Here is a 21,335-nt window from a genome sequence, read left to right on the forward strand (position 1 = left end):
TGTCACACACTGGCTCAAAGTGTGGCTCTAGAATCATCTAGCTTGTTTTGAATCCCAGTCTTACCATTTATAGCTCTGTGACCTTGGGCAACTTAGATAACCTCCAAGACTGAGTTTCCTCAAGGGCAAAATAGGACCAGTAAGAGAACCCATATCACCGAGCCACGGGAAGGAAATAATGTACGTAAGGCACAGCAGAGTGAGGGGAACATTGCACGTGTTTGATAAAAGTTTTTCTATCTTTTTACATTATCATTATTATTATTATGCACAAATTAAATTTCTCTCTCCTCATTATTCACATGTAAATTTCTGTTCAGCACAGTGGCACTTTTCTCCCCAGGATCAAAATCCTGAAGCTTTCTTTTCTCTTTAATTTTTTTGTGAGTTATCTATTTTATATATAGTAGTGTATATGTCAGTCCCAGTCTCCCAATTCATCCCACCACCCCCCACCTTGGTATCCATACATTTGTTCTCTACATCTGTGTCTCTATTTCTGCTTTGCAAATAAGATCATCTGTACCATTTTTCTAGATTCCACATATATGTGTTAACATACAATATTTGATTTTCTCTTTCTGACTTACTTCACTCTGTATGACAGTCTCTAGATGCACCCATGTCTCTGCAAATGACACAATTTCATTCCTTTTTATGGCTGAGTAATAGTCCATTGTATATATGTACCATATCTTCTTTATTCATTCCTCTCGATGGACATTTAGGTTGCTTCCATGTCCTGGCTATTGTAAATAGTGCTGCAGTGAACATTGGGGTGCATGTGTCTTTTTGAATTATGGTTTTCTCTGGGAAAACCTTGAAGGTTTCTTTAACTTATTTTCTGTTGTTCATATGTCACTTAAATTCTTTATTGAATGATATGGCATATTAATGAATAAATTGAAGAATTATGAGGAAATGAATGTAATTACCAAGTTCTATTTCTATAAAAATTTCTCTCACTCTTTATTCCTGCTCAAGACCCCAGCTTGAACTTCTACCATCTAGTGCATAATCACCTCCCTGAAGCCCCCAAACTGAACATTCAACCTCTAGGCTCCTGCCCCTACAATTCATTGTCTAATCAAGTTTTCTAAGACACATTTTCAATCTATCACCCTACAATGGCTTTCGATTTCCTTATGTCAGTTTAGTCCAAACTGCTCATTCTGGCATTGAAAGATCACCATCAGCAGCCCCCCACCAAATGATCTCTCACTGCTACCAGCCCTGACCCCTCTGTTCCCGAGCCTGGGGTCCTCACCCCACCACATCCCAAGGGCACTGGACGAAACCCTCAAACTTTGTGAAATAGAAATCTATTATAATTACGCGGCTCCCTGCACGTCATCCTGCAATAGCCCCTTTGCCTTTAGAATAAGACAATCTCTTCATCGGTACGATTGTAGAGTCAACCATGTGTCAAGTGCTGGGCTGGGCAAAGACGAACAAGATACGGTCCTGGCTCCTCAGGGGTTCACAGTCTTAAACAAATGTCCTGTGAACTTGGCCCCTGCCTACCTCTGGCTCATTTGCCACTCTGCCTGAATCCTGTTCTCAGCCTTATTTAATTAATGACCGCAGTTCTCTAAATGTGCCCTACTCCCTCACCTTCATGGGGAGACTGCCTGATACCTCCATCCTTGTCTGGCTTGGGGGTTCCCATTCTGTGTTCCCTTGGCACCCCATAATGGCTTCTTTCACAGCATTACCAGGCTGTGTGGGAAGTCTCTGCATCCACATGGTCAACAGGAACCGGGCTAGTTAACGTTTGCAGTAGCCAGTTACGTTCCATATAACAATGGTGAGTTACTCTATTCTGATTATTGACATTTAAGCAATGATGGTTTGATTCTCTCCTTAAGAAAAAGGTCCACGTGTTTGAAAATTGTTATGAGCCATCCCTTTGTTGGGGGAATTCATCTTCCCTTGTGGGCCTCACTTTGCCTTTCCCCACAGAGCTTGTGTCCCTACCCCATAGTAGTCTTTATTGTTCTCCTCTGGTCTCCTTCTTCCTAATCGTTTATGTTTCTCTCCTATTTAGGATTTTCCACCCTGGGTCAAGTTTTCTGGGCATATAATTAGTTGACAATTAAACTGGCTCAGGGGTCAAACAAATGTGGTTTCAAATTCTAACTCTGCTGTGGTGAAGTGTGGAAAGTTACCAACCCTTCTCAACCTCAGAGTTTTCATATATAAACTGGGATAGTAAAAGACTATCTTACAGAATTTTTGTGATATTAAAAATACACTCCATGGAAAACACCACAGTAGCCAGGACTTGTGAGGAAATCTAAGTCTGCTTACCCATCCATCCATCCATCCAATAATGCTTTTTTACTCAGCTCCTAGTTTTTAACCACAGTCATCATTATAAAGATCACAGAGGGTTTTTTTGTTGTTTTTTGTTAAATGCCTTATGCTTGGAGACAGATGGCGCCAACAGAACTGGCCACCACAAAGACTCATACTCAGAGACTTTTCAATCACTGAGCACATGAATAAATTATCAGCACATTCAGCGTCCTCCTGCACTCTCAGCAGAGACCTCGTCTCCTGCTTCCCAGAGAAAATAATGCCATCACACAGGCACTTGCTCAGCCTCACTCCCCAAACCCCAAGCCTGTGCTGAGAGATTGTGCCTCCAATCTCCCTTCGGCCTCCTCAGAAACATCTGCATCTGTTAGCCTGCAAGCCTTCTCTGCTGACTTTAACCACTCACCCTACTAAATTCTCCCATCAGTAGGAACTGCCACTTGGCTCTGCAGTATGAGTCCTCATCCTGTGGCTGATGCAGACTAATAGCGCTTGGTATATGGTATGAAGAAGTAAACCAGAACCCCCGTTCACTGGAGATTGATCTCCTCCACAAAGATGGCCCAACTGCTGCTGATTTTCCGTGTCTGTGAAGCTCTGCTACATTTGTGTGACCACATCAACCTAAATTAAACCCTCCAAAAGCTCCCTGTTTCGTTCAGAGTAAACACCAACACCCTTACAGTGGCCCAGGAAGCCATCCAAAGATGTGCCCGCCCTCAGAGCACTCGTGCTTGCTCTTTCTTCTACCTGGAATGATCTTCCCCCAAATACCTGCTCAGCTACCCCCTCACCTCCTCTTCATTCTTGCTTCGCTGTAATGTCATCATCTCAGAAAGGTCCACCACCACCGTCAGCACTCTCCCTATCCCTCTTTCCTGCTTTTTTTCCATCATAATGTTTATTGATCACTATCTAACCTATCTCTTTTATTGATTTATTTTATTGATTTATTGTCTGGCACACAAATGCACAAACATAAGCTTTATAGACAGTTATTTCTGCCCACTTTATTCCTTGCTTTATCTCCAGCATTTAGAATAATACCTGACACAGAGTTGGTGCTCAGTATACATTTGTTGAAGGAAGGAATAACCCTGCAATTGGCTGTGTATTACCTTAGTGACTCATTTTACAAATATTTATTGAGAACTTTCTGTGTGCAAAGCACAGTTCTAGGAGCTGAGAAAGAGTAAGGAACATAAAGGGCAAAGTCTCTGACTTTATGAAAATCCACATTATTTTTGGTTATTATACATTATTTTTTCTCTCTGTAAAAAGAGTAAGATTTCTGAAAGAAACCATGACTTTTGTACAGCCACAAAGCACCTTGATGAGAATAAGACAGTCAGAATTGTTGCACTAACTGATCGATTTATATGTCTGGAAGAAAATCATAAACTTCATGACTATATAAGATCTTTTGGTTTTGACTGTAGAAATGTGAAAATATCAGTGAATAGATTTTGGGGGCTGGAGGAGAACACGGAGATTAGTTAGGAGGCTACTGCAGTTGCCCAGGTTGGGAAGACAATTGTTTGAACTAAGAAGAGACCGTTGAGAGCAGATCCCATGACAAGATTAAACATGCAAGTATTTTATGAGGAAAATGCCGTGTAAGAGAAAATAGGGAGGCAGTCTGTCCAACCACAATGCAAATCTGACCCCAGTTAAAGGAGAGAGGGAAGGGTGGTTGGTGAAAATGCCCTAAATAGCCATACACTTTAATAAAAGTTCAGCAAGGCCGTCAAGAAGATCTCAAGCTAAAGCCAGCTCTCAGAGTTTTATTCTCAGGAATGGGCCCGATAGTGTATATGCAGCACTCAACATTTGCTGGGAGCAGCGTGAGGAAAGCATGGACGCAGAATAAACCTGTACAGACATTTAAGATTTGGGAGCAAAGTTATGCCTTTCTTTGGAGATAATTATTCTACTTTTTAAAGATACAGTTTCTGACTTGCTACTGGATCCTACTGAAGACTGAACCCTTGATCACAGGTCACCGAGCTACCCTGCAATATGAGCTGCCCATCACCAAAGCCATAAAGTTGGGTGTGCATCACTGAACTTCTTCATTAAGAAGTGGTTCATATGAAATCACATATGAGCAGATACTGAAAGCACAAGCAAGTTACTGAGAAAGTAGCCCAGATTTTCAACTCTTGCTAGATTTTCTTCTCTTTTTCAACCTACACCTATGACCTCCAGGGGAATTTGCTATAACCAGTTGACTGAGAATTAAAAAGTCAGATTTAGTTTATAGATAGTTCTGCATGAAATGTTGGCACTACCCAAACTGAACAGCTGGAGCACTAGAGCTCCAACCAGGAGTAACTCTTAAGGACAATTGTGAAGAGAAATCCTTCCCATGGGCAGAATTTCAAGCAATACAGATATCTGTTCATTTTCCTATAGGAAAAGGTGGCCAGAGGTACAGATCTATGCTGATTTATGTCCAGTGGCTAAAAGTTTGGCTGGATGGTCAAGAATTTGGAAAGAGCATAATTTGAAAATAGGTGGCAGTGGTGCCTGGCATATCCTTACAATTGAGTACTTCCCAGAAATACAAAAAGAACTACTGACCCATGCAACATCATGGATGAATCCCAGAATCATTACGTTAAGGAAATCATGCAGAATCAAAAAGAAACATACTATGTGATTCCAGTTGTGGGACATTATGGAAAAGGCAAATTCTATGACAGAAAACTGGTCAGCTGTCACCAGATGCTGGTGGAAGGAAGAGGTGACTACAAAAAACACATGGAGAAATTTGGGGAGGAACTATTCTAGGTCTTGATTATGGTGGAAATTACACAATTATATGTGCTTGTCAAAAATTATGGAGCTGTACAATAAAATGTGTGAATTTTACTGTGGAATGAATTTTAGTGAATGGAAGAAAAGACAATTGGATGCCAAGGTCTATTTTACAAAGATTATTATAAAAGGGGATATTCTATAAGAGAAGTATCAATTCATCAAGAAGATATAGCAATCTTTATGTATACAAGGCTAATAACAGAGCTTCAACACACATGAAACAAAAACTAATAAAACTAAATAAGAAATTTTTAAAATCCACAATTCTGGTAGAAAATTTCAGTATTCCTCTGTCAGTAATAGTTACGGGAAGTTGGCAAAAAAAATCTGTTAAGTGTATACAAAAGAATTGACCAACCATTATCAGCCAACTTATCTAATTGAGATTTACACAATTCTACCTCCAAAACAACAGGATATATATTCTTCTCAAGTACACCTGGAATAGTCACAAAATAGACCAAATTCTGGACCATCAAAAGTTTTAAAATAAGTTAAAAAAACTGAAATCATTCAGAGTTTATCCTAAGACCACAATGGAAATAATCTAGAAATTAATGATAGAATGTTACTTGGAAAATCACTAAATAATTGAAAATTAAGCAACACACATCTAAATAAGATAATAGATCAAAATATTTAGAAATCACAATGAAAATTAGAAAATATTTTGGATTGAGTGAAATAAAGAAACTACACATAAAAATTTGTGAAATGCAGCCAAAGCAGTTCTTAGAGGAAAATCTATAAGCTTGAACACTTAAAATCAATGATATAAGTTTCTACCTTGAGAAACTAGAAAAGTAGGATCAAATAAACTTAAAATAAGAATATGGGAAGAAAAAATAAAAAAATAGGAAATAGAAAAAATAACTGAAAAAAATCAGTGAAAACAAAAACTAGTTCTTTAATGAGATCAATAATGTTATAAACCTCTAGTCAGACTGGTCAGAAAAAAAGAGAAGACACAATGAACCGATATCAGTAATGAAAGTGGGTTATTACCACAGATCCTCCAAACTGTAAGAAGATAATAAGGGAACTGTAAATAATTTTATACCAATAAATTTGACAACTCAAATAACTGATGCATTTCTATAACAAAATACAAACTACCAAAGCTCAGTCAAGAAGGAATAGATCATCTGAATAGCTACATATCTATTAAGGAAATTGAGTTCATAGTTAAAAATCTTCCAAAAAAGGAAACTTTAGGCTTTACTGGTGAATTTACCACGTTTTTATTTTTTAAACTTTATTTATTTTTAAAATTTATTTTATTTTACTTATTTATCTTTTGGCTGTGCTACATGGCATGTGGGATCCTAGTTCCCCAACCAGGGATTGAACCTGTGCCCCCTGCATTGGGAGGGTGGAGTCTTAACCACTGGGCCGCCAGGGAAGTCCTGAATTTACTGTGTTTTTAAAGATGAAATGATGCCATTTTTACACAAATGCTTCCAGAAAATCAAAGAAGGCTAGTATTACCCTAATACAAAAACTAGATAGACATTACAAGAAAGGAAATTACAAATATTTCTCACGAATACAAATATCTTTAACAAAATTTTAACAATCACATCCAACAATATCTAAAATACCTAAATTATAGTATTTAAAGACTGTGATGATTACTGTGATGCATCAACTTGACTGGCCCAGAGTATGCTCATATATCTGGTTAAATGTCATTTCTGGGTGTATTTATAAGGGTGTTTCCAGAAGAAATTAGCATTTGAATTGAACTGAGTAAAGCTACCACCCTTCCCAGTATGTGGGAGCATCATCTATGCACTGAGGGCACAAACAGAACAAAAAAATGTGGAGGAAATTTGGAAGGCTGAATTCTCTCTCTGCCTGACTAGTTGAGCTGAAACAACGTCTTCTCCTGCCCTTGGCTGAAACTAACTTACACCGTCCGCACTCTGATTCTCAGAACTACTACCATCAGCCTTCCTGGGACTCCAGCTTGCAGATGGCAGATCATGGGATTTCTCAGACTACATAACTGTGTGAGCTAATTTCTTATTTTATATATATATGTCTTTTGTTGTTCTATATGTCTTTTATTGATTCTGTTTTTCTGGAGAACCCTGACTAATAAAATGACCAGGTAGAGTTCAGTCCAAGAATGTGGGTTTAACATTTAAAAAGGTATGCAATTCATCATATTAACAGAATTTTAAAAATTAAATATGATGATCTCAAAGATGATGAAGCATTGGGCAAAATTTACACCCATTCATGATTTTAAAACACAAACACACACAAACACACAGAAGTATAGGAACAGAATTAAACTTTCTAAAGTGGTCATCTATGAAAAACCTACAGCTAACACCACATTTAATGTTGAAAGGCTGACTGCTTTCTCCCTAATATTGGGAACAAAGCAATATGTTCTCATCACTTCTATTCAACACTGTACTGGAAAAACTAGCTACTGAAATAAGGTAAAACAAAAAGTAAAACTGACTTTATTCATAGACTTAGAAAATCTTGATAATTCTAAAACAAGCTACTACATCTATTAAATCCATTTAGCAAGGTCTCAGAACCCAAGGCCAATATACAAAAATTAATTGTATTTTTAGGTAGTGGCAATGGATGAATGGAAATGAAATTTAAAAACCAGTAACACAATAACATCAAAAATATCAAATACTTAACAGTAAATATAACAAAGATTTATAAGAACTCTGCCCTGGAAATTATTAAATATTATTAAGAAAATTAAAGACCTCAATAAGTGGTAGTTTATTACTATGCTTGTGAATTAGAAGACTTAAAACTGTTAAGATGTTAGTTCTCTTCACATCTCTCTATTCAATGCAATCCATGTGAAAGTCACAAGTGGTTTTCTGTTGTTGTTAATTTTGTTTCTTTTTTTGTGAAAATACACAAGCTGTTTCTAAAATGTATATGGAAAGGCAAAGGACCTAGAACAGCAAAATCAGCATCAAAGAAGATAACAGCAGGATAATTTACATTAGCACATATCAAGACTTACTTACATCTACAGTGATTAAAATAACGGGACTGCCACAAATATAGACTAATACACCAGTGGGACAAAATGGAGAGAAACACAAATACGTATACAGTTATCTGATTTACAACAAAGGCTCCATTGCAATTCACTGAGGGAGAGGCTGCTATTTATAATAAATAGTGCTGTGCCAATTGTACATCCATGTGGAAAATAATGAACCTTGATCACTACCTGAGCCACCACCCCCCCACCAAAACACAAATAGACCCATATCTGACCTCTTCTAAAATAAAACATAGGGTAATATTTTCATAACCTTGGAATGGGCTTTTTTTTTTTTTTTTTTCAACAGGACAAGGAAGGAATCGAGATGGCAGAGTAGGAAGATGCAGAGCTCACCTCCCCACAAGAATACATTAAACGTACATCTACATGTGGAACAATTCTCACTCAAAAACGAACTGGAGACTGGCAGAAAGACTCCTGTACAACCAAGGCTGTAAGACAGTTACATGCTTGGTCAGGTAGGAAGGGAAGAGAAGCGATCAGGAGGGGACCTATGCCCCTGGGAGGGGACTCAGAGGAAAAGGGAGATTACACAGGTGGTGACCCTCCCAGGGGAGCGAGCAGTCAAGCCACATATCGGTCCCCACAGAGCTGGGGTCCAACCAGGGAACGGCAAGCCCCCTTGGCTGGGTGGAGGGCTAGTGGGACTAACAGGAGGTCTTCTGTGTGGGAAGCATGGATTCCACTTGTGAGGAGTGCACGGATGCATGTTTGCCCCCGAAGCAGGGCAGAGAGGGTGGAAAGGGTGGATTGAAACCACCTGGCTGTCTGACTGGTTTCCCACAACCACCCCACTCACATCCAAGCCTGAGCTGAACGAATTCTCCAGCAGTGTTTGCCTCGTGTTGCAGCTCCACACTGGAGCGGCGGCTGCCATGACTGAGGGAAAAGCTTGACCATGAGACGCTGTGGCAGCACAAACCCTAAGCGGCGTCTGCGCAGGGAGGGGCAGCCGTTACTGGTGACTGCACAGGTGATGCGTCAGAGGCAGACCAGATCTCTAATGGCAGACAGATCGCCACACCCGGTGCTCCGACCCTTGCTGAATACCCGCACCAGACCCTCCTGCTCCGGCACTGCTCCTCTCCAGAGCTGAGGATACCGGTGCTGGGAGAGGGAAGAGCACACAATTAGAGGGAACTGAGTTAGTTAGGACCTGACCCTCAGGGTTTCTCCTGGTCCAGCAACTTGGGACCTGACCCTGCCTCCTAGAGGGCACTGATGGCCACTGAGTAGAGGAAAAGCCCTAGTTCACACCTGGATCCAGCCCTAGCCCCTCCTTCTCCAGCCCCGCTCCTTACCAAGGTGATAGCTGCCAGCACACCCTGAGGAAGATGTGACTTGTGTTCATGTCAAATCCAGCTCTCCCACCAAAGGCATTGGGCACACACAGTCTATATAGGGATGTTCCCACATAAGGACACCCTTAAAGAGCACCATAGGTAATAGTTTCTCCTAATTTCATAGAGATAGAGAAAGATAAGCAAAATGAAAAGACAGAGGAATTTGTCTCAATTGAAAGACAGAGAGAAAACCCCTAAAAAAACTAATGAAACAAATACACAGTTTACTGGATAGAGACTTCAAAGCATTAGTAATAAGAATGCTGACTGAATCAGGAAAAGAACAGATGAACACAGAATTTTAACATGGAACTAGAAAATATAAAAAAGAGCCAGCAGAACTTAAGAATACAATAACTAAAAAGAAAAATACACTAGAAGGAATTAACAGCAGACTAGATCACAGAGAACACATAAGTGATCTGAAAGGTAGAATAATAGAAAACACCCAATCAAAAAGAAAAACAAATTTTAAAAAAATGAAAACAGTTTAAGGGATCTTTGGAATAACATCAAGTGTGCCAACATTCACATTACATGGGTCCCAGAAGGAGAAGAGAAAGAGAAGGTGGCTAAAAATGTATTTAATAAAATTCAGGCTGAAAACTAAGCATGAAGAAGGAAACAGATATCCAGGTACAGAAAGAACAGAGGGTCCTAAACAAGATGTACCCAAACAGACCCACACCAAGACATATCACAATTAAAATGGCAAAAGTTAAAGATGGAGAAGTCTAAAGGTAGCAAGAGTCATATATAACAAAGAGTCATATACAAGGAAACCCCCATAAGGCTATCAGCTGATCTTTCTGTAGAAACTTTGTATGCCAGAAGGGAGTAGCATGATATACTTAAAGTGCTGAATGGGAAAAACCTACAATCTAGGATACTCTACCCAGCAAGATTATCATTTTGACTTGAAGGAGAGAGAAAAAAACTACTCAATCAAAAGCTAGAAGAGTTCATCAATACTAAACTGACCCTCAAAGAAGTGTTAAAGGGTGTCATCTAACTGGAAAGGAAAAGGGTATAACAAGAAGTATCTATATAAAAGGAAAAATTCCAGTAGTTAAGGCAAATATATAGTAAAGATTGAGGATCAACCACTTAAATAAACTAGTATGGAGTTTAAATACAAAGTTGTAAAATCAAGAATAACTACAATAATCAGTAAAGGCATAAAAATGAAGATGTAAAATATGACATCAAAAATACAAAGTGTGCACAACAAAGTCCTACTGTATACCACAGGGAACTATATTCAATATCCTATAATAAACCATAATGAAAAAGAACATGGAAAAGTATATATATACTTTTATGTATATATAGTATAAACTAACTCACTTTGCTGTTCACCAGAAACTAACATAGCATTGTAAATCAACTATACTTCAATAAAAAGAAAAAAAAAACTGTGGGGGAAAGGAATAAAAAATGTAGATCTTTTAGAATGTGTTTGAACTTAAAGGACTACCTGTTTAAAACAGATATAGGTCAACATATAGGAACCCCATGGTAACCAGAAATCAAAAACCTACAACAGATACAAAAAAGTAAGAGAGAAAGGAACACAAGCATACTACTAAAGAAAATCATCAAACAACAAGGGAAGAAAGTAAAAGAAAGAGGAAAGAACAGAGAAGAACTACAAAAACAAACAAAAAACAAGAAAACAATTAACAAAATGGCAATAAGTACACACTTATCAATAATTATTTTAAATGTCAATGAACTCAGTGCTCCAGTCAAAAGACATAAGGTGGCTGATTGGATTAAAATAAACAAGACTCATCTATATGCTGCTTACAAGAGACTCACTTCAGAACTAAAGACATAACACAGACTGAAAGTGAGGGGATAGAAAAATATATTTCATGCAAATAGAAATGACAAGAAAATAGCGGTAGCAATACTCATATCAGACAAAGAGACTTTAAAACAAAGTCTAAGAAAAGACAAAGAAGGGCATTATATAATGATAAAGGGATCAACACAAGGAGAGAATACTGCACTTGTTAACATGTATACACCCAATACAGGAGCACCTAATTATATAAAGCAAATATTAACAGATAAAAAATATATATATATATTAACAGATATAAAGGGAGAAATTGACAACAATACTGTAATAGTAGGGGACTTTAACACCCCACTTACATAAATGGACAGATCATCCAGACAGAAAATCAATAAAGCAACAGTGGTCTTAAATGATACAACAGACCAGTTGGACTTGATATCTACAGGGCATTCCATCCAAAAAGAGCAGAATACACATTCTTTTCAAGTATACATGGAACTTTCTCCAGGACATATCACATGCTAGGCCACAAAACAAACCTCAACAAATTTAAGATGATAGAAATTATATCAAGCATTTTTTCCAGCCACAATAGTATGAAACTAGAAATCAATTATACAAGAAAAATGGGAAAAACACAAACATGTGGGGACTAAACAACATGCTCTAAAAAACCAATGGGTCAATAAAGAAATCAAAGAGGGAATCAGAAAATACCTCAAGACAAATGAAAATGGAAATACAACTTTCCAAAATCCGTGAGATACAGCAAAAGCAGTTCTAAGAGGGAAGTTTATAGTGATGCAGGCATACCTCAAGAAGCAAGAAAAATATCAAATAAGCAACCTAACCTTCCATCAAAAGGAATCAGAAAAAGAAGAACAAAGCCAAAGCCAGCAGAAGGAAGGAAATAATAAAGATCAGAGAGGAAACAAAATAGAGACAAAAATTAGAAAAAATCAAGGAAACCAAGAGCTAGATCTTTGAAAAGATAAACAAAATTAATAAACCTTTAGCTAGGCTCATCAGGAATAAAAGACAGAGAACCCAAATTAACAAAATAAGAAATGAAAGAAGAAAACAACTGATTCCACAGAGATACAAAAAATTATAAGAGAATACTATGAACAGTTATATGCCAACAAATTGGACGACCCAGAAGAAATGGACAAATTTCTAGAGACATACAACCTTCCAAGACTGAATCAGAAATAGACAATCTAAACAGACTGATCACGAATAGTGAAGTTGAATTTGTAATTAAAAAAAATTCACAACAAACAAAAGTCTAGGACCTGACAGTTTCACAGGGAAAGTCTAACAAACATAAATAAGTGCTAATACCTATCCTTCTCAAACTATTTCAAAAAATTGAAGAGAATGTAACACTCCCAAATTTATTCTACAAGGCCACCATTACACTGTGATACCAAAATCAAACAAAGACACTACAGAAAAAGAAAATTAGAGGCCAATATCTCTGATGAATATAGATGCAAATATCCTCAACAAAATATTAGCAAATCGAATTGAACAATATATAAAAAGGATCATACACCATGAAGTGAGATTTATTTCAGGGATGCCAGGATGGTTTAATATTCACATATCAATGTGATACACCTCATTAACAAAAGGAAGGATAAAAAATCACATGATCTTCTCAATAGACACAGAAAAAGCATCTCACATCTCAACATCCATTCATGATAAAAGCTCTCAACAACGTGGATATAGAGGGAACATACCTCAACATAACAAAGGCCATATATGACAAACCCACAGCTAACATCATACTCAATGGTGAGAAGCTGAAAGCTTTTCCTCTAAAATCAGGAAAAACACAAGGATGCCCACTCTCACCACTTCTATTTAACATAGTATTGGAAGTTCTAACCACAGCAATCAGACAATAAAAAGAAATAAAAGGCATCCAAATTGAAGGGAAGAAGTAAAACTGCCACTGTTTGCAGATGACACAATACATAGAAAACCCTAAGGCCTCCACCAAAAAAACTGTTAGAACTAATAAATGAATTCATTAAAGTTGCAGAATACAAGATTCATATATGTTGCTTTTTTATACACTTATAATGAGCTATCAGAAAGAGAAATTAAGAAAACTATCCCATTAACAATCACATCAAAAAGAATAAAATATCTAGCAATAAACTTAACCCAGGAGGTGAAAGAACTATACTCTGAAAACTACAAAACATTGATAAAGAAATTTGAAAATGATACAAAGAAATTGAAAGATATCTTGTGTTCTTGGATAGGAAGAATTATTATTGTTAAAATGGCCACACTACCCAAAGCAATCTACAGATTAAATGCAATACCTATCAAAATATCCATGATATTCTTCACAGAACTAGGACAAATAATCCAAATTTATATGGAACCATAAAAGACAAACAGCCGAACCAAGAGAAAAAAGAACAAAGCGGGGAAGTATCACGCTCTCTGATATCAGACTATACTATAAAGCTACAGTAATTAAAACAGCTTAGTGTTGGTATAAAAACAGACACATAGATCAGTGGAACAGAAAACAGAGCCTAGAAATAAACCCACACACTTATGGTCAATTAGTCTATGACAAATGAGGCAAGAAAATACAATGGAGAGAAGACAGTCTCTTCAATAAGTGGTGCTGGGAAAACTGGACAGCTACACGGAAAAAAATGAGATTAGAACATTTTCTCACACCACATACAAAAATAAATTCAAAATGTATTAAAGACCTAAATGTAAGACCTGAAACCATAACACTCTTAGAAGAAAACAGAGGTGGAACACTCTTTGATATAAATTGTAGCAATGTTTTCTGAATCTTTCTCCTAAGGCAAAAGAAACAAAAGCAAAAATAAACAAATGGGAGCTAATTAAACTTAGAAGCCTTTGCACAGCAAAGGAAACCAACAACAAACTGAAAAGGCCACCTACTTAATGAGAGAAAGTATTTACAAATGATATAACTGATAAGGCATCAATATCCAAAATTTATAGACAGCTCGCACAACTCAATATCAAAAAAACAAAGATGCCAATTAAAAAACGGGCAGAAGTCCTGAAAAGACATTTCTCCAAAGAAGATATACAGATGGCCAAAAGGCACATGAAAACATGCTCAATATTGCTAAACTTTAGAGAAATGCAAATCAAAACCGCAATGAGATATCACCTCACACCTGTCAAAGTGGCTATCATCAAAAGTCTACAAATAACAGATGTTGGTGATGATGTGCAGAAGAGGAAACCCTCGTACACTGTTGGTGGGAACGTAAATTGGTGCAGCCACTGTGGAAAACAGTGTGAAGTTTCCTTACAAAACTAAAAATAGAAATACAATGTGATCCAGCAATTCCATGGCTAGGTATGTATTCAAAGAAAATAAAAACACAAATTCAAAAAGGTACATGCACCCCAATGTTCAAAGCAGCATCATTTACAATTGCCAAGATATAGAAACAATGTAAGTGCCCATCGACAGATGAATGGATAAAGAAGATGTGGTACATATATACAGTGGAATATTACTCAGCCATAAAAAAGAATAGAATTCTGCCATTTGCAACAGTTTGGATGGACCTAGAGAGTATTACACTTAGTGAAATAAGTCAGACAGAGAAAGGCAAATATTCTGTGCTATCACTTATATGTGGAATCTAAGAAATAAAACAAATATATGTGACAAAACAGAAACAGACTCACAAATATAGAGACCAAACTAGTGGTTACCAGTGGGGAGAGGACTGTGTGGGTGGAGAGGCAAGATAGGGGTAGGGGATTAAGAGATACAAACTATTATGTATAAAATAAATAAACAACAAGGATATATTGTATGGCACAGGAAAATATAGCTATTATTTTGTAATAACTTTAAATGGATTATAATGTATAAAAATATTAAATCACTATGTTGTACACCTGAAACTAATATTGTAAATCAACCATACTTCAATTAAAAAAAGAAATAAAACAGTATAAAAAATAAAAATCACTAATGATAAAAGAAAATCAGTACATTGGACTTCATTAAAGTTAAAAATTTCTATTCATCAAAAACACTATTAAAAAAGTAAAAGGCAAGCACATCACAGACCAGTAAAAGATATTTCAAATATTTATATAAAATACATAAAGCCATTTAGGATTGCTAAAAAGTAATTTTCAAATTAATAATAAAAAAGATCATTCAAAAGAAATATAAGGAAAGACTTAAAAAGACACTTCAGGAAGGAAGTTATAAAAATGGACTTTAAACATACGAAAGAATTCTCAGTATCATTCAGCATTAGGAAAAAATGCAAATTAAAATCACGAGATACCACTATACATCCACTATGGCTAAAATTAAAAATCAGTATCAAGTTTGGTGTAAATTTGAATTAAATGAAGCTCTCTTACATTGACTATAGGTGTGTAACTTGATACAAATGTTTCAGGAAACTCTTTGGTAGTACCAACTAAAATAAATATACCTATGTCCAAGAATGGAATTGAGCAATTCCTTTCTTGAACACATTGCCAACCAAAGTAAGTGCTTATATCCAACCAAACACATGGTCAAGAATATTTATAGTATCTTTACTCATAATATCCCCAAGTCATAAACAACCTAAATTTTCATCAGCGACAGAGGAAATAAACTGGAATATTCATATAACAGAGTACTACACAACAATGTAAAAGAACGAACTACTGATAATGCAACAAAAGCAGCAATGACTCGCAGTGCCACGATGATAAGTGAAAGAAATCAAGCAAATCTCGTCCTAAGGTTTATGTGACAGGTGTCAGAATAGTAGTGCCCTTATGTGGGAGAAATAAAAAGGAAGGACACGGTTGAATAAAATCATCTGTGAAGCCAGAGTGGATAAAGGGAGGATTCCCTAAAAGAACATTGACAGGAAGCATTCAGTGAAGTCAGAGAGCACTTGCTTATGCAAGACAAATGCTGACAAGTTTTTCATAAAGGAGTGATCCATTCTAGCAAATGGTGCTTTGGGCATATAATGTCAGCAACTGAGAATGAAACACTCAGATGGAGAATGTGGATATCGTTGGTGACCTTGAGCTCCGCAGAGCAGTTTCAGGGGTGCCGCAGGAACTAAAGTGTGATTGGTGGGTTAAAGAGGCTGCGGATGAAGAGAGCTGGACACGGGGAACAGGGATAATATTTGTTATGAGTTTTGTAATGCAGGACAGAGAAATGGGGCAGAGGCTGGAAGGAGAATGGGAGGTCGAGGGACTTCCTCATGACAGAAACTATTATAAGGTTATAGTCTGATTCAGCTAAAAGGGAAATTTTAAAGATATATGCAGGAAGCACATGGGACACTGTCACAAGGAAAGCCCTCGTAGAGGATTTTTCTGGTGAAACCTTGTTTCAATCACAAATACATATGATTCCTGTTGCCATTGACTTAATCTAGAAATTCCAGTCACCCAAATACTATAGCTTGTTTTAAGTTTCATAACTTTCTAAGCAGTGTGTTTAACTGATGGATTTTTCCATGCACCAGTCCAAAGGTGCATTGCTGTCTTACAAACAGGAGTGTTGTGTTCTGCTTCTGCTGCATGAAGTGATGGGGCAGCAGAAGTGCCCTTTTACCACAAAAATGTCTGAGAACACAAGGACCCCTGGAAAACTGCTGAATTACCAAGTGGGAAAATATATTGTTCTTTTAGAAATAGAAATTTCTCATAGGAAAATGCAGTGAGAGTTTGCTCTTGTTCTATTCAAAATAAACAAACATAACCATAGAATAAATGTTTTTTTAATCCAAAATATAACACCATAGATTTACTAACTTTAAGAAACTCCTAAGTATTTTTAGATCTATGGGGAGACACGAACACTGAACATTACTATTAAAATGCAAAATAGTTATCATTTTTGCTCACTTTTCTCTGTAAAAGTAAAATAAATACTGGATCATCTATGGTTGTTTTATCTCTTTCTCTATTGGGTTTTCTTGTTAGTGGAGTGTTAATTTGATCACATTCCACTTACACAGTATGCTAGAATAATTTTTACACTCTAATATGTAATTCCGGGAAAAGGCAGTGTACAATGTTCTCAATTTAACATTGCTAAAAATGACCTTAATGGTGATATTTCCTGAATATGTTATTTGAACATAAAATCTGTCTTAATATCTTTTGCTCACATCTTCTATGATTTTATTCACATGTGTACAGAAAGATGAAAAGCCAACACCTATGTTCACTAACAATGGAAGTCAGTAGAGCATTAGCCCTAAAGCTCATTCTCAAAAACAAGTTGATTTGCTTCAGGTGGCTGCGTTTGTATGAACTGTCAACTGAGACTGACTAGCTGGTAGCTTGTGCACACATTCACTCTTTTGTTCTTGAAGCTAATTGTTCGCAACTTAGAAGTGTTCATGCCAGAAAGCCTTCGTGGTGACACGCAAACTATTGCATGAAGAAAATAAGGGCCAGTTCCACTGAAATATATTCCTTACAGACATTTTCTCAATGGTGAGCTTTGGTAGGGATGTTTTACTTTGGGATGAACAAAACAGGAAAGAATCTCTTTGGCATGATTTCAGGTTTCTCATGTGTTTTTAATGTAATGGTTTGTGACTTATTTGCAGATGACACAGTGAAACATGGTCCTAGGTTTTAAGCTGTATCCTGACAACAACATTGTCATATAATAATTCCAGCCTATATTTACCTTGTTTCTTCTACTTTCCTTCTTCCTATTATGTATTTTGCTGAAAATCAGAACATATTCCTTATTGTAGCATGGTATATATATTCAGCAGACTTACTTTAAAAATAGATATAATTCATGAAATGAAATTTTATTTAACACCCATATTTGTATTAAGCACACACACAGGTGATGGAATTTGCATTAGGGGACCCGTCAGAATTCTTATCTGTCTCATGTTCCTATTTTTTTTAACCTCAAAATAGAGAACTTGACTCCAAAGATATGGTGTTACTCTGAATTAAATTTTAAATGATATATAATTAGGTTTGTATTTGTCTTATAAATTAACGTTATATTCTTGGCAACAGGAACCAGAGACTTGGCTGGTGGAAGGAAATAACAAATTCTTCCTTCCCTTGTTTTGTCCGAATTCCTTCCTTCCTCTGTCAAAAATCACAATGCCCTCTTCGAAAAGAACACATCATGAGTCAGAGAGATCCTGCCTCTCCTGTTTTCATTATGTGTAAACCAGCGTCACACATGACACAGTTCAACGCCGGGGTCCTGCCTGCTTGTCTATTACCCTAATTGGCAGTGCCTGTGACACGTGTAGGCCGACCTCCTCTCTTAGCAGCTCACATATTTGAGCAAATTGGGAGGGGTGGAGGACAGAGAAACTAATCACTCCTGCTCCTTCATCCCCAGAATAAAGCAAGCGCCAGCTTGACTGTTTGGGAACATGTCAGAAACTCAAGAAGACACTATTTGCAAGAAACATACATGCAAGGAGAGGCACTTCCCGAGATGGACAATAGGATTTGTGAGAGCAGGTTTCCAAGGGCTTCCCATGTGGTCCGAGGCTCAGGATACAGCTGTGTGACTGAGCAACAAAGGAATTTTCAAAGGGTTCCTGGAGAGTGATGGATAAAATTATTCATCCAAAGGCAGGTGCAGTAAAAAGGAGAAACACTGTTAACTCCCAAGATGGAGAATACATGTAAGGGTCCAAGAGAATGAGAGCAAGAAAACTGCAGAAAGCCAGCTCAGATGTGCATGGCAATGCTGATAAATTAGTAATACAGCCTCAGGCTTTTTGCCAAGAAAACTGCCAACACCGTGGCTCAAACTGTCATGGGACGTGTCTGTCATGTAGTACGTCAAAAAAGTCAGATTTCACTCTCCTTATCTAGTGGAGAACAAGAAATATGTATATTTAAAATGCCCCATTGCAATCTAGCCCATAGGTTATATGAAACATGCTATTTTTCAGATCACAGATTTTTCAGTTTACTACCAAGCTTTTCCTTGCTTATCAAGATGGAGGATTTAATTAACTAAAAAAAAAAAAATCTACTAATCAATCCCTCTTTGAAAGGGATCATGGAATGTTCCCAAATTAAAAAGAGAGGAGCCCCGCTAAGTCGGTTGTCACTTTTGGATTCTTTCTTGCAAATTTTCAGACAGCAAGACAAACTCTGCCACAAGTCAGTCTAACCAGGCATTCTGGTGGGAAAGGCCCTCATGAACAGTATAAGTATTAATGGTTCCTGCCAGTTTAAGCTCTGCAAAAACTGTGCCTGTTCCTTAGAGATAAGGATTGGATTCCTCTGCCTCTTTACAAAATATTCATTCATTAATTTATCCAACTAATAGTTACTGAGTGTTTATTATGTGCCAGACCCTTTGAGAGAGCCTTGTTTATTGCTACTCAGTGTAAACTTTAGAAGAATGTGAACTATATATGAACCTAAAACTTTGCAGTGTTTTTGAATATGCTGAATTAATACCATCATTAAGATAAAAATCCTAAGGGTGATTATTGTTTTCTTTCTTTTTTTTAATCTGTTTCTTCTATCTTAAATCATATGCTTCTGGGAGCAAGTATTGAATCCAGGTTGTTCTCATTTTTTTCTCCTGGACATTGCCCCTGTCGAAGGCCCTCAATATTTTCTGCAGATATTAACTCAGATACAAACAGATAAGTATACAAATATAATAATTATTTATTGCAAAAGGCAAATGTTGATTGAATGAATATAATTAAGTAGAACATGCCTATTGTTTATAATCAGTTATTCTATCCATCCACCCTTCTATCCACCCATACATTCATTCATCCATTGATTTATTTCTTCATCACTTTTTATTGATGTCCTGCCATGTGTCAAGAATAATGCCAGATGCTAAGGATAAAAGAATAAATAAAACAGACATGGGCTCTGCAATTTCAGGGATACTGTATTCTTCCGAAGGAGAAAGTAAACAAACAAATAATTACATGTTGTGATAAATGCAAAGAAAGAAGCCAAATAGATACACTATAGAGAATAATGAGAAGAGGTTACCTTAGATTATACTCCTCTCTGAGGATGTGACATTTAATATGTTCTGATAGAATTAGAGAATTTTAGTTATTTGCAGGTGCAAAGGCTCTAGGCAGAGAAAGAGTCTGGTGATACCTCAAATACTGGGTTGACAATGTCCCCACCAAAATTCATATGTGCCCAGAACCTCAGAATGTGACCTTATTTGGACATAGGGTCTTTACAGATATAATCAAGTTAAAATGAGGTCATACTGGATTAGGGTGTGCCCTCATCCAATGACTAGTATCTTTGTAAGAAGAGAAAAATTTGGACATAGACACAGGAAAGAAGGCCATCTGCTATCAGAGGCAGAGGCAGAGATTAGAGTTATGTTGCCACGAGCAAAAGAACACCAGGAATCACCAGTAGTCAGAAGAGGCAAGGAAGGATGCTCTCCTAGACACTTCAGAGGGAACATGGCCCTGCCAGTACCTTGACTTTGGACTTCTAGCCTCCTAAACTATGAGAAAAATAAAATTCTATTGCTTAAAGCTATTCAGTTTGTGGTCATGTGTTATATCAGTCATAGGGAACTAATACACCTAGGAAATGTCAGAACACTTCTTCTAGAACCACTGGGAAAGGGAACCTTTTCTTGCTGAAGCTGCTAATCTGGGTGATGCAAACCAGACTATTAATGCCATGACTAGGGGACACCTTGCCAAACAATAAAGTCATCATGGACAAAGTGGATGCAGTAGATGGAGAAAACCTCACTGCACATCTGGATTCAGCTTAAAGCCTTTTTTGTGCAAGTCAGTTTGAGTTGAGTTTCTGTCATTTACGTCTTTAAAAAACTTCGTACAGAAATTAGTACTTGGAAGTAGAATGTTACACATGATGGCTTCTAAAATACAGGCTTGTCTACATCAAGATGAAGTTCTGGGCAGTGAGAATATTCCTGTCTCAAACTGGGAAATGGGCAGTT

At 37.0% G+C, this 21,335-nt stretch overlaps 1 long non-coding RNA gene across 1 annotated transcript; it reads right to left on the reverse strand.

The window, feature by feature from the left end:
- Positions 1-773: 773 nt before the first annotated feature.
- Positions 774-20,630, reverse strand: LOC309643316. Its single transcript, XR_014253683.1, has 2 exons — positions 20,577-20,630; positions 774-20,277 (listed from the first exon to the last, which is right to left on the reverse strand). It is a non-coding gene; the product is annotated as an uncharacterized lncRNA (long non-coding RNA).
- Between the last annotated feature and the right edge of the window lie 705 nt (positions 20,631-21,335).

Source organism: Balaenoptera physalus (assembly GCF_965194825.1).
Source record: "Balaenoptera physalus genome assembly, chromosome: 1".
In the NCBI taxonomy this organism is placed as follows: domain Eukaryota; kingdom Metazoa; phylum Chordata; class Mammalia; order Artiodactyla; family Balaenopteridae; genus Balaenoptera; species Balaenoptera physalus.